The 9399-nt window shown below is 44.0% G+C and overlaps 1 non-coding gene across 1 annotated transcript; it reads left to right on the top strand.

Annotated features, from left to right (window-relative positions):
- Positions 1-3426: 3426 nt before the first annotated feature.
- Positions 3427-3533, top strand: LOC111728160. The gene has a single exon (XR_002775545.1). It is a non-coding gene; the product is annotated as a U6 spliceosomal RNA (small nuclear RNA).
- Positions 3534-9399: the final 5866 nt, after the last annotated feature.

Here is a 9399-nt window from a genome sequence, read left to right as displayed (position 1 = left end):
GTTTTTGGCTGGGGCTGGGTTTGAACCCGCCACCTCCAGCATATGGGGCCGGCGCCCTACCCCTTTGAGCCACAAGTGCCACCCTAAAGTCCCTCTTATAATCATCTTACCCCCAAAAGGTGTGCATACCTTATATTTAATTAGAAATTTTAAATTTTTCAGTAAAGACTTTCAGATCTCCTTTCCAAAAAAGGAGAAATCAAATATTTCCAGACACAGAATTTTTACTGAGACAACTACTAATATAAAAATCATATCAATTACGAACGACATAGAGAAAGAAAATGGCCAAGCAAAATAGTTAATCAGGTAGGTCCTGTAGACGTTGGCATTTGAATCTCTGCTTGAAGGCAGCCGGGAACGTGGGTTTTCCCCTTAGGTGAGCGTTGCCTGCCCTCTGCTGGTAATTCAAAAGTTACCAAAGGCAATGGTTTGCCTTTCCCATCTTGCAAGACAGATAAAGAGACAACAAATATAAGATCATCATTCTGGTCTTAAAGGCATTTGTTTCATTACTTTGACCATGGTTTCAAATTCTTTAAGCATACTCTGGCATCAGAGAGATAAGCCATGTGTTCACTTTCCTTCTCAGGCCAAGAGTGCAACCCGTCCTTGGGCTGGGACCACCATCCAAGTCAGAGGAGCACTGGTTTGGTTGGCAGGGGGCAGGTGGTTTGGTTTGTAAGGGGCAGGGGGTGGACACGTTACCTGCACAGGACCTGGGATTGGGTGAGGGAGTTGCCCGAAATGACATGGAGAGTCCCTGATACATACAGAAAGGAGTCGGATATGTGTCTTAATTCAAGATTTTTGATCAGGTGTTTTTTTTCTTAATTAGGTGACATCTCAACCTCAACATTGCTGACTTTCAGGACTGGCCAGTCCTTGGTTGTGGGAGTAGTCCTGTGCATTGTAGGATGTCTGGAAACATTCCTGGCCTCTACCCACCAGACACTGGAGCACCCTCCCCGCAGCTGTGGCAGCCAAAATTATCTCTAGACATTGCCAGCTTCCCCTCTGTCCTATCTGGACAACAACTCCCCCTGCTGAAAACCACTGCTGTAGACCCAGCTTTTGTCCCTTTAAAACCTGGGTATAGGACAGCACCCATAATTCAGTGGGTAGGACACTGGCCACATACACCGAGAGTGGTAGGTTAGAGCCTGGCCTGGGCCTGCTAAACAACAATGACAACTGCAACAAAAAAATAGCCGGGTGTTGTGGTGAGCGCCTGCAGTCCCAGCTACCTGGAAGGCTGAAGCAAGAGAATCACTTAAGCCCAAGAGTTTGAGGTTGCTGTGAGCTGTGATGCCACAGAATTCTACTGAGGGTGACATAGTAAGACTCTTGTCTCAAAAAAAATAAAAAAAGAAATCAAACCTGGGTACATGTGCAGCTCCTCACTCTGACTGTGTGCAGATGAGCAGGGATGACAAAGACACAGAGCTAGGAGGTAAAGACTGTGGCCCCTGTGCCCCACCCCTGAACCTTCTGGCCTTGGTTCCATCAACTGTAAAAAAAAAGATACCATAACTTTGATCTCAAAAGAGTGCTATGTGTTTAGTTAACGAAACTTCCTAAGCACCTGCCATGTGTCAGGCAATGTGCCCTGGACCTCCATGAAGAACAAACACGTCTGAACGTGAAATCCCCGTGAGGAGCAGGAGGACGAGACAAATGTGCTTCTGGAGGAAAATTAATAACGAATCACTGGGAGACGGCACTTTAAAAGAGACCGAACACAGGCCCAGAACCCCTAATTCATATTTCTGAAATCCAAAACCTCGGAAAACCTTTTCCTCTCTGAATGTATTTGGCATGAAAATGAATTTGGTGGCAAACCTTGACCAGAAGTGAATGACCAGAAGTTTCTGTTGGTCCTCCTGAGTGTGAATATTTCTATTTTTCTGCACAAATATTAACATGTTGGGTTAAGGGCAGCTTTCCCCAGACTGTTCTGGGGGTGTTACATAACATATAAGGTGGGCACTGTTTTACCTTCCTGAAACCTCCAATAATCTTCACTCTAAAACGCGTAAGTCCCTGAAGGTTTTGGACAAGGGATTGCGGACCAGTATGCGTAAAATAGCAGGGAAATGAGCAAAACAGGATCTAGCACCCTCACACGAGACGCATTCATTACTTCACCTTTGCATCTTGTACCATGCCAGGCAGACTGTGAGCCTGTAATATGAGATAAACGGGAAAGATGGGAGTGCGAGTTTGCACACAGAGCATGTGAATTTTGTCCCTTAAACCAGCATAAGTGCCCCTGTCCAAAGAAACCAGTTGCTACTATGTCCATCTCCTAGAGAAAGAAGGGGCAAGACAGGGTCACAGATATGGCCCAGTCCCTCTCAGTAGCCCCCAGGCACTGGAAGCATCCTTCCTCCTGGAAATGATGCTTCCTCCCTGCTCCAGCCAGCTCACCAATTTGCCTCTTCTGTTCTCAAATTTTCCACATGCCCACTCAACACAGCAGGCTGGGGCCAAGGCTCTATCCTTGAGTCCAGGCTGTCCACTAAGTGTGACACCAGGGAAGGAGCAGGCATGGTGCTGTTACCCTGCGGTTTAATGTGCAGAAGACTCTGGAACACATGGAATAATCCACTCAAAACATAAGAAGATAAGATATTTATGGTTAGTTCAGGTTTCACATCCATTCAAGTGGTCATCACTTAAAAGGATTTTAGTTTAAACCAGAGCTTGCTGTCTCAATGACACCAACTTCGACCGATGTTCCAGCCTTCAAAGGATTCCTTATAATCTTGACTTGATTCTTCACTTTAATTAATTTATTTGAAAAGGTGTTCCAAACCCTTATCACATACCAAATGCTGCGCTAGGTGATGGGAATATACACACACATAAGACATGGCCCCACCTTGGAAAATCCAGGGTCCAGTACGGGAGATATTCTTGAATGACAGGCTGTCTCCATACAATTTATGAACAAAAGCTATTTTTCTTTTGCATTAAGCTTGTGGACTAAAGCCAAGGTCAGCACACAGGGCCTGGAGACCAGATGTATGTTCTCACGAAGTTTTACTGGAACATAGCAACATACATTTGTTTGTGTATTGTCTGTGGCTGTTTTACACTGTAATAGCAGAGTTGCACTTGTTCTAGGGATGCAATAGAGATCGTGTGGTTTGCAAAACCTAAAATATTTACTACATGACCCTTAAAGAATAAGCCTGGACGTAAGGATAGGTGGAGGGTCAGTGGCAGGAAAAGCTATGAGAGAAGGTAAAAGGAAGGAAATTGGGGGCAGTCAAACCCCTGAGAAGAACAGCACAATCTTAGTGAATAAGTTAATATTTGGTTCCGCTGCATATAACAGAAAACTCAATTATAGGTGCAAACAAAAGAATTGTTTCATTTCTCCTACACAAAAAGTCAAGAGGTTAACAAGTCAAAGGTTTGGTGCTCGCTTCGGCAGCACATATACTAAAATTGAAACGGTACAGAGAAGATCAGTGTGGCCCCTGCTCAAGGATGAAATGCAAATTTATGAAGTGTTCCATATTTTTAGCCAAAAAAAAAAAAAACAGTCAAAGATTTGTTTGGTGGCTTCATGGTCATCAGGGACCTAGATCCCTTTTATCTGTCTGCTCCCTATCACTTTAGTACAAGTTTTTCTCATGGCCCAATATGGCTGCTGAAGCTCCAGTAATTACATCCAGACAAACAGAGAAAGGGAAGGGAAAAGAATCTACCTTCCAGCTGAGTCAATCCCCTTTAAGAAAATGACCTAGAAATCTCATTGGAAAACTTCCATTTCCAACTCGTTGGCCGTCCCCACAGACCTCTCTATGATCCCTTCACATTTTCCCCACTGAATCAAAGAAGGGAGGATAGATATTAACATCGTCATACCTAGGATGTGAGAACCTCTTACTGAATTCCACAAAAAAATAGAAAAATCCCTTTCCCCTTCTTGTCATTAATGTCTTTGTTCATTTCTCTCTTTTTTTTTTTAGACAGAGTTTCACTTTGTCACTCTCAGTAGAGTACAACTTTAAATTCTTGGACTTAAGTGATTCTCTTTCCTCAGCCTCCCAACTGGCTGAGACTAGCTGGGACTACAGACCCCTGCCACAATGCCTGGCTTTTAGAGACTGTGTATCGCTCCTGCTCAAGCTGGTCTTGAACTCCTGAGCTCAAGCAATCCACCCGCCTCAGCCTCCCAGAGTGCTAAGATTACAGACGTGCGCCACTGTGCCCGGCCTTCTCAAACATTTTTGAGCTTCTATTTTGCTAGACACTATGCTTATCATGGCAACTTTCTTTCTCTTTCTTCCTTCCTTCCTTCTTTTGCTTTTTTCTTTTCCTTTTTCTTTCTTTTTTTTTTTCTTTTTTGATGTATCAACATTCCTTTTTATTATTTCAGAAAAGAGAGGGACAGAATAAAGCTTTTAAGGTATCATCTAAAACAGTGGTCCCCGGCCTTTCTGGTAGCATGGACCAGTTTCATGGAAGATAAATTTTTCCGCAGATTGGGGCGGGGGGTGAATAGGTTCAGGATGATTCAAGCGCATTACATTTATTGTGCACTTTATTTCTATTATTATTACATTGTAATATATAATGAAATAATTACGCAACTCACCATACTGCAGAATCAGTAGGAGCCCTTAGGTTGTTTTCCTGTAACAAGACCGACCCAGCACTGCATCGCTGCCTCAGCTCCACCTCAGATCTTCGGGCATTAGATTCTCAGAATGACTGCACAAACTCGATCTGTCACTTGTGCAGTCTGTAATAGGGCTCACCTCCTGTGAGGATCTAATGCTGCTGCTGATCTGACAGGAGGCCCAGCTTAGGCAGTGATGCGGTGATGGGGAGCGGCTGTAAACACAGAGGAGGCTTTGCCTGCTTACCACCCACTCACCTCCTGCTGTACAGCCTGGTCCCTAACAGGCCATGGACCAGAAGCAGTCTGCTGCCCAATGGTTGGGGACCACAGATCTACACCATACTGAAAGGTAGCGTCCAAACCACTGAATTATCTTCTGATGATTACATGTGGGTTTATTTTCCTTTATATGAGATATATGTATATATATAGTTGTTAGCAAATATCATATTATCTAGCATAGTATGTCTTCCCACATGACTGAGTTAAAGTGATTTTGTGTTGTTGTTAATATAAAGGGAAGTTAAGTCTTACAAAAGTCCATTGTTATATTTATTTATGATTCTCTCTCCTCTACTAGATTGTACGGCTATTAGGAACTTCTTTGTATTTGCTAACTGCCAGTGCTTAATAAATGTTTGATGAAGGAATGAAAGAATGATCTTTCATCCTTCTAGTTGAGTATTCCCTGCCTTTATAACTGAGCTCAGTGGCTATTTCCTATTCTCTTGAGACACATGATGGATATGCAGGTAATACTTTGATATGCCAGACTTCAAAGTTTTCTAAGGCCTTTCACATACATTAAAAAATAAATTTTAATTAAATCAATCTAAAAAAATACACCTTGACCACAGGAATTTCCCTTTTACACAGATGGAGTCAGAAATGGTCTCCTTCCTTCCAGCTGGTTCACTAAATATTGGTGTCTAAAGGCAAGATTTGAAAGTGAACATCTCAGATACCAGGGAGAAGCCTTACAACCCTCTTCACCTGAAGAAAGCCAAGAAGCAAAATTTAAAATTCAAAAGGAATTCAGGCTGTGACTCTGGAAAATTGTATTGAACATAAAATATAAGAAACATAAAAATGCTTTCCTAAAAGAGGTACAGAATCACCACAAAACTGCCAAACACAATTGCTCCACCGTGGGGGGGTGGGGGATAGTGGAATGGGTTTAATTTTTGAGGAAAAACTTGCAGGGAAAAAACTGGCCACCAGAGGGAGCTGTACGCCAACGGGACCCCCTACGAAGCTCCCTGTACCAGGCACTTGGGTTGAAGACCTATTACCATGGGCCTGTCTCAAAGCTCTCATGGTGACTTTCCCAACCCATACTCCATACACTGTGCTCAGCGAAAAAGCAATGTATCTTCTGCTCCAGGCTTCCAGACGAGAACATTATTTCTTAGAGGCAGTGACTGACACCGGATCCACACTGTCCTAGCCTGGAGAGTTCTATCAGCTACAGATGCCAGGAGAAGCATAACCCTCTTCACCTTACACCATGGGTGCCTGTCCGAACCTTGCATCTGTTTATGAATATAGTGATTCACATACGGTTAATTATGTCTGCTACCTACCTTAACTGATGATGAATAAATCAGAACAATATGAGAACATATGAATAGTCGAGTTTAATTTACTAATTAATAATTAAGATTAAGAGACCTATTTGTTATTTAGAAACACCAGGATTCATCCTTTTAATTACCATCTGGATTTCTTGTATATTATTTGATTTGTTTAAGCTTTGTTTGTTTTCATTCAAAAGCCTTCAAATGTTCCTAATTTGACATGCCAGATACTCAGCTAATCGCCTTAGCAGAAGATAAAACAAATCATGAAGGAGCTGGGCACTTGAACCACTCTGGTGACTAAGAAAGCATGGGGAGGGCAGGGGACACCTGCCTTCTGAGCATATCATCTGCCAGCTATCTGTAGGGCTGTGGTCAGGTCATTTTGTGCCCCTCAATCTCAGGCAGAGGATTGAGCTGAAGCAGAGAACTTTAGTTTTTAAGTGAACCCCTTCTTCTGCAACGGAAGGACAATATTCTACCCATGTCCTGGCTCTGGGGAGGTGACAAACAGGTTCCATTTGGTTTTATTCTGCACGACCTCTCCAGGTCTCTAGAGCCCTGTCCCCCAGCAACCACAGGGCGGGGCTCATGAATGTGAGAAAGATGCCCCAATACGAGCTGTCTATACATAGTAAGAGTCACAGGGCCTGGCATAATTGTGCTCAGTTCAGCAGTCAGATAGGGGTTGAATGAGGGGTTTATTCCTAAAACCAGGAAACAGCACTGGGTAAGCCAGCCCTAACATGGCGGCTGCTCTAGCAGGCTCCACCTACCACCCTGCTCTGCCTCCACCCACACCCCACCCCCGTCATCCTTAGACAGGGGTCACAAAATGGTTGGGGCATTTGCAGGCATCATGCCTCCATTTCAGGCAGGAAAAGGCAGAAAGGAGAAGGCAGAAGGCCCGTGCCAGCTGAGTCTGTCCATTTTTCTTAGGAAAACAATAGCTTTCCTATAGCCTCTTCCAGTGGAAGACGTAAACCTTTCATTCCCCTCTCATTGGCCAGTCTAGCCACATGACCTTGAAGGAAGCCCAGGAAATTTTTGGTAGGCACATTGCCACCATGAACCAAATTGGAATATAACAGGAAGGGGAACAGGGTGAATAGAAATTGAATAGACCAGTAGCTGCATATGGCCCAGGAAGGAGTAGAGTATTGTAGGCAAATGGGGGTCCTCATGCCAGCTGGCCACAAGGAAGTCATCAACAGACAAGAAATCCACTAGGGAAGCTCCTCTTATGAGGACACAGCTTCCTCCCACAGAGACTGGGCTTCCTGTGACACCCAGAAGAGCCTGGAGGCCTCTAGAGCCCGACTCCACACCCACCAGAGTCTGGTCCCCCATCCAGGCCCAGCAGATCTGCCTCCCTGTTCACTTTCCTCCCTCTCCTCCAGCTCCAAGAGACCTTTGCCTTTCCTCACTTCTCAAACCTCTAACCCACCTCTAACTAGGGCAATGAACTCTGCCCTTTCGGAAGCCTCGGCCTCTAAACCATAGAATCCAGAAATGCTTCCCTTTCTTTGTTCCTATTTCACCTTTCTCTGCAATATCAAACAGAACACTCACTGAATGGGTAAAAGGTCCAGGGGTATAAGTAAGTCCCAGCAACAAGAAAGCAATTTAGATTTTTAATTTTTATCCCTCTTCTCTTACTCAAAAATATAAAACAGATAAAACCAGAGTCAGCATGTTTGGGGTAGGTAGATGAGAGGCTCCCGGGGCCCTCCCTAGAGGTCTGGGAGGAATTGGCCAAGGAAAGTTTGAAAATTCACCAAGTTGGGAAACCCCTGTAGTTTCTTCTGGCTTGAAAAGTTCTATGATTCCATCTTAAGAGGAAAACATTTGATATAATTTCCCAAAACTTGAGAACAGCAATATGTAGTAAGTGTAACAGGTAAAGTGAACCATGATTGATGTGGGTGTCCCGGCCTCTCCTTGACCCTGGTCATCTTGGCCTGGTTCAGGCCTATCTGTAGGGTATGGATGTGGGGATCAATATGGAGAAACAAGAACAGATGCCAGATCAAAAGTTAAACATAGAAATATTATAGGACCCAGCAATTGTACTCCCAGGTATATACCCAAGGAATTACAAATAGAGAATCAAACACTTTACACTCTGTCCACAGCAGCCAGGAGGGAACAACCCCAAGGCTCATCAACACATGAGCAATGAACAAATGGTGGAATATTATTTAGCCATCAAAAGAAGTGAAGTACAGGTGTCCCCAGGTTACAAACAAGATAGGTTCTATAGGTTTGTTCTTAAGTTGAATTTGTATGTCAGTTGGACCAAGTACATCTACCTGTCACCTATAATAGCCTCTGTAAGTGTTAGTCCTATGTCAGTCCGATGTTTGTAACTTGGGGACTTACTGGATATACTGTAATATCCTCTGTTCATAAGTAGGAGTTCAACATAAGTTGGATGTTTGTAACTTGGAGACGGCCTGTACTAATACATGCTGGATGAACCTCAGAAACACTCTGCTAATTGAAAGAAAAAAGTCACAAAAGGCCCCATATTGTATGGCTCTACTCACATGAAATGTCCAGAATAGTTACATCTGTACAAGGATAAGCAGATGGGCGGTTGTCAGGGTGGAGGAGGGAAGGATGGGGAGTGACTGCTTCATGGGCACGTGGTTTTATTTGGGGAAAGTGATCTGGAAGACTGGCACCAGGAAGCATCAGCAGGTACAGTGCTCCAGGGAAGTGGCCATGGAAGACCCCTGCAGGTGTGAGGGAGTGAACCAGAGTGGCCCAGCTGACAGTCTGCCGCTCCCAGGGGCAAGTCCAAGTAAAGGACTCCGGCCCCTGCCACAGGTGAGAGCAGAGCTCTGAACCAGACTGTCAGGTTTTCATTTCCAGTCCTATTACTTGCCAACTGTAACCCTGAGCAACTACCTCTGTTTCCTCATCTTTAACATGGAGACAATAATCCACCTTACTCGTGGGATTATTAAAAAGGGTTAAGTGAATTATTCCTTATGAAGCTATTGGGGTAGTGTGCATGATTACTTAGCATTCACTTCAGCCTTCCGTGAATGTCACCTGCTCTTTGTCCTTTATCATTTGGTCTCATGGATCTTCCTCTCTGACCAAGCAGTTCCAGAATTGAGCCATATCACTTGTGCTTTATAAACTTTACATCAAGTGTTTCCTTGTTCTGTAAAA

Source organism: Otolemur garnettii, unplaced genomic scaffold (assembly GCF_000181295.1).
Source record: "Otolemur garnettii isolate 467f Iridium unplaced genomic scaffold, OtoGar3 scaffold00004, whole genome shotgun sequence".
Taxonomy (NCBI): domain Eukaryota; kingdom Metazoa; phylum Chordata; class Mammalia; order Primates; family Galagidae; genus Otolemur; species Otolemur garnettii.
The sequence above is the reverse complement of the archived record's forward strand: the minus strand, read 5'-3'. Positions and strand labels throughout refer to the sequence as shown.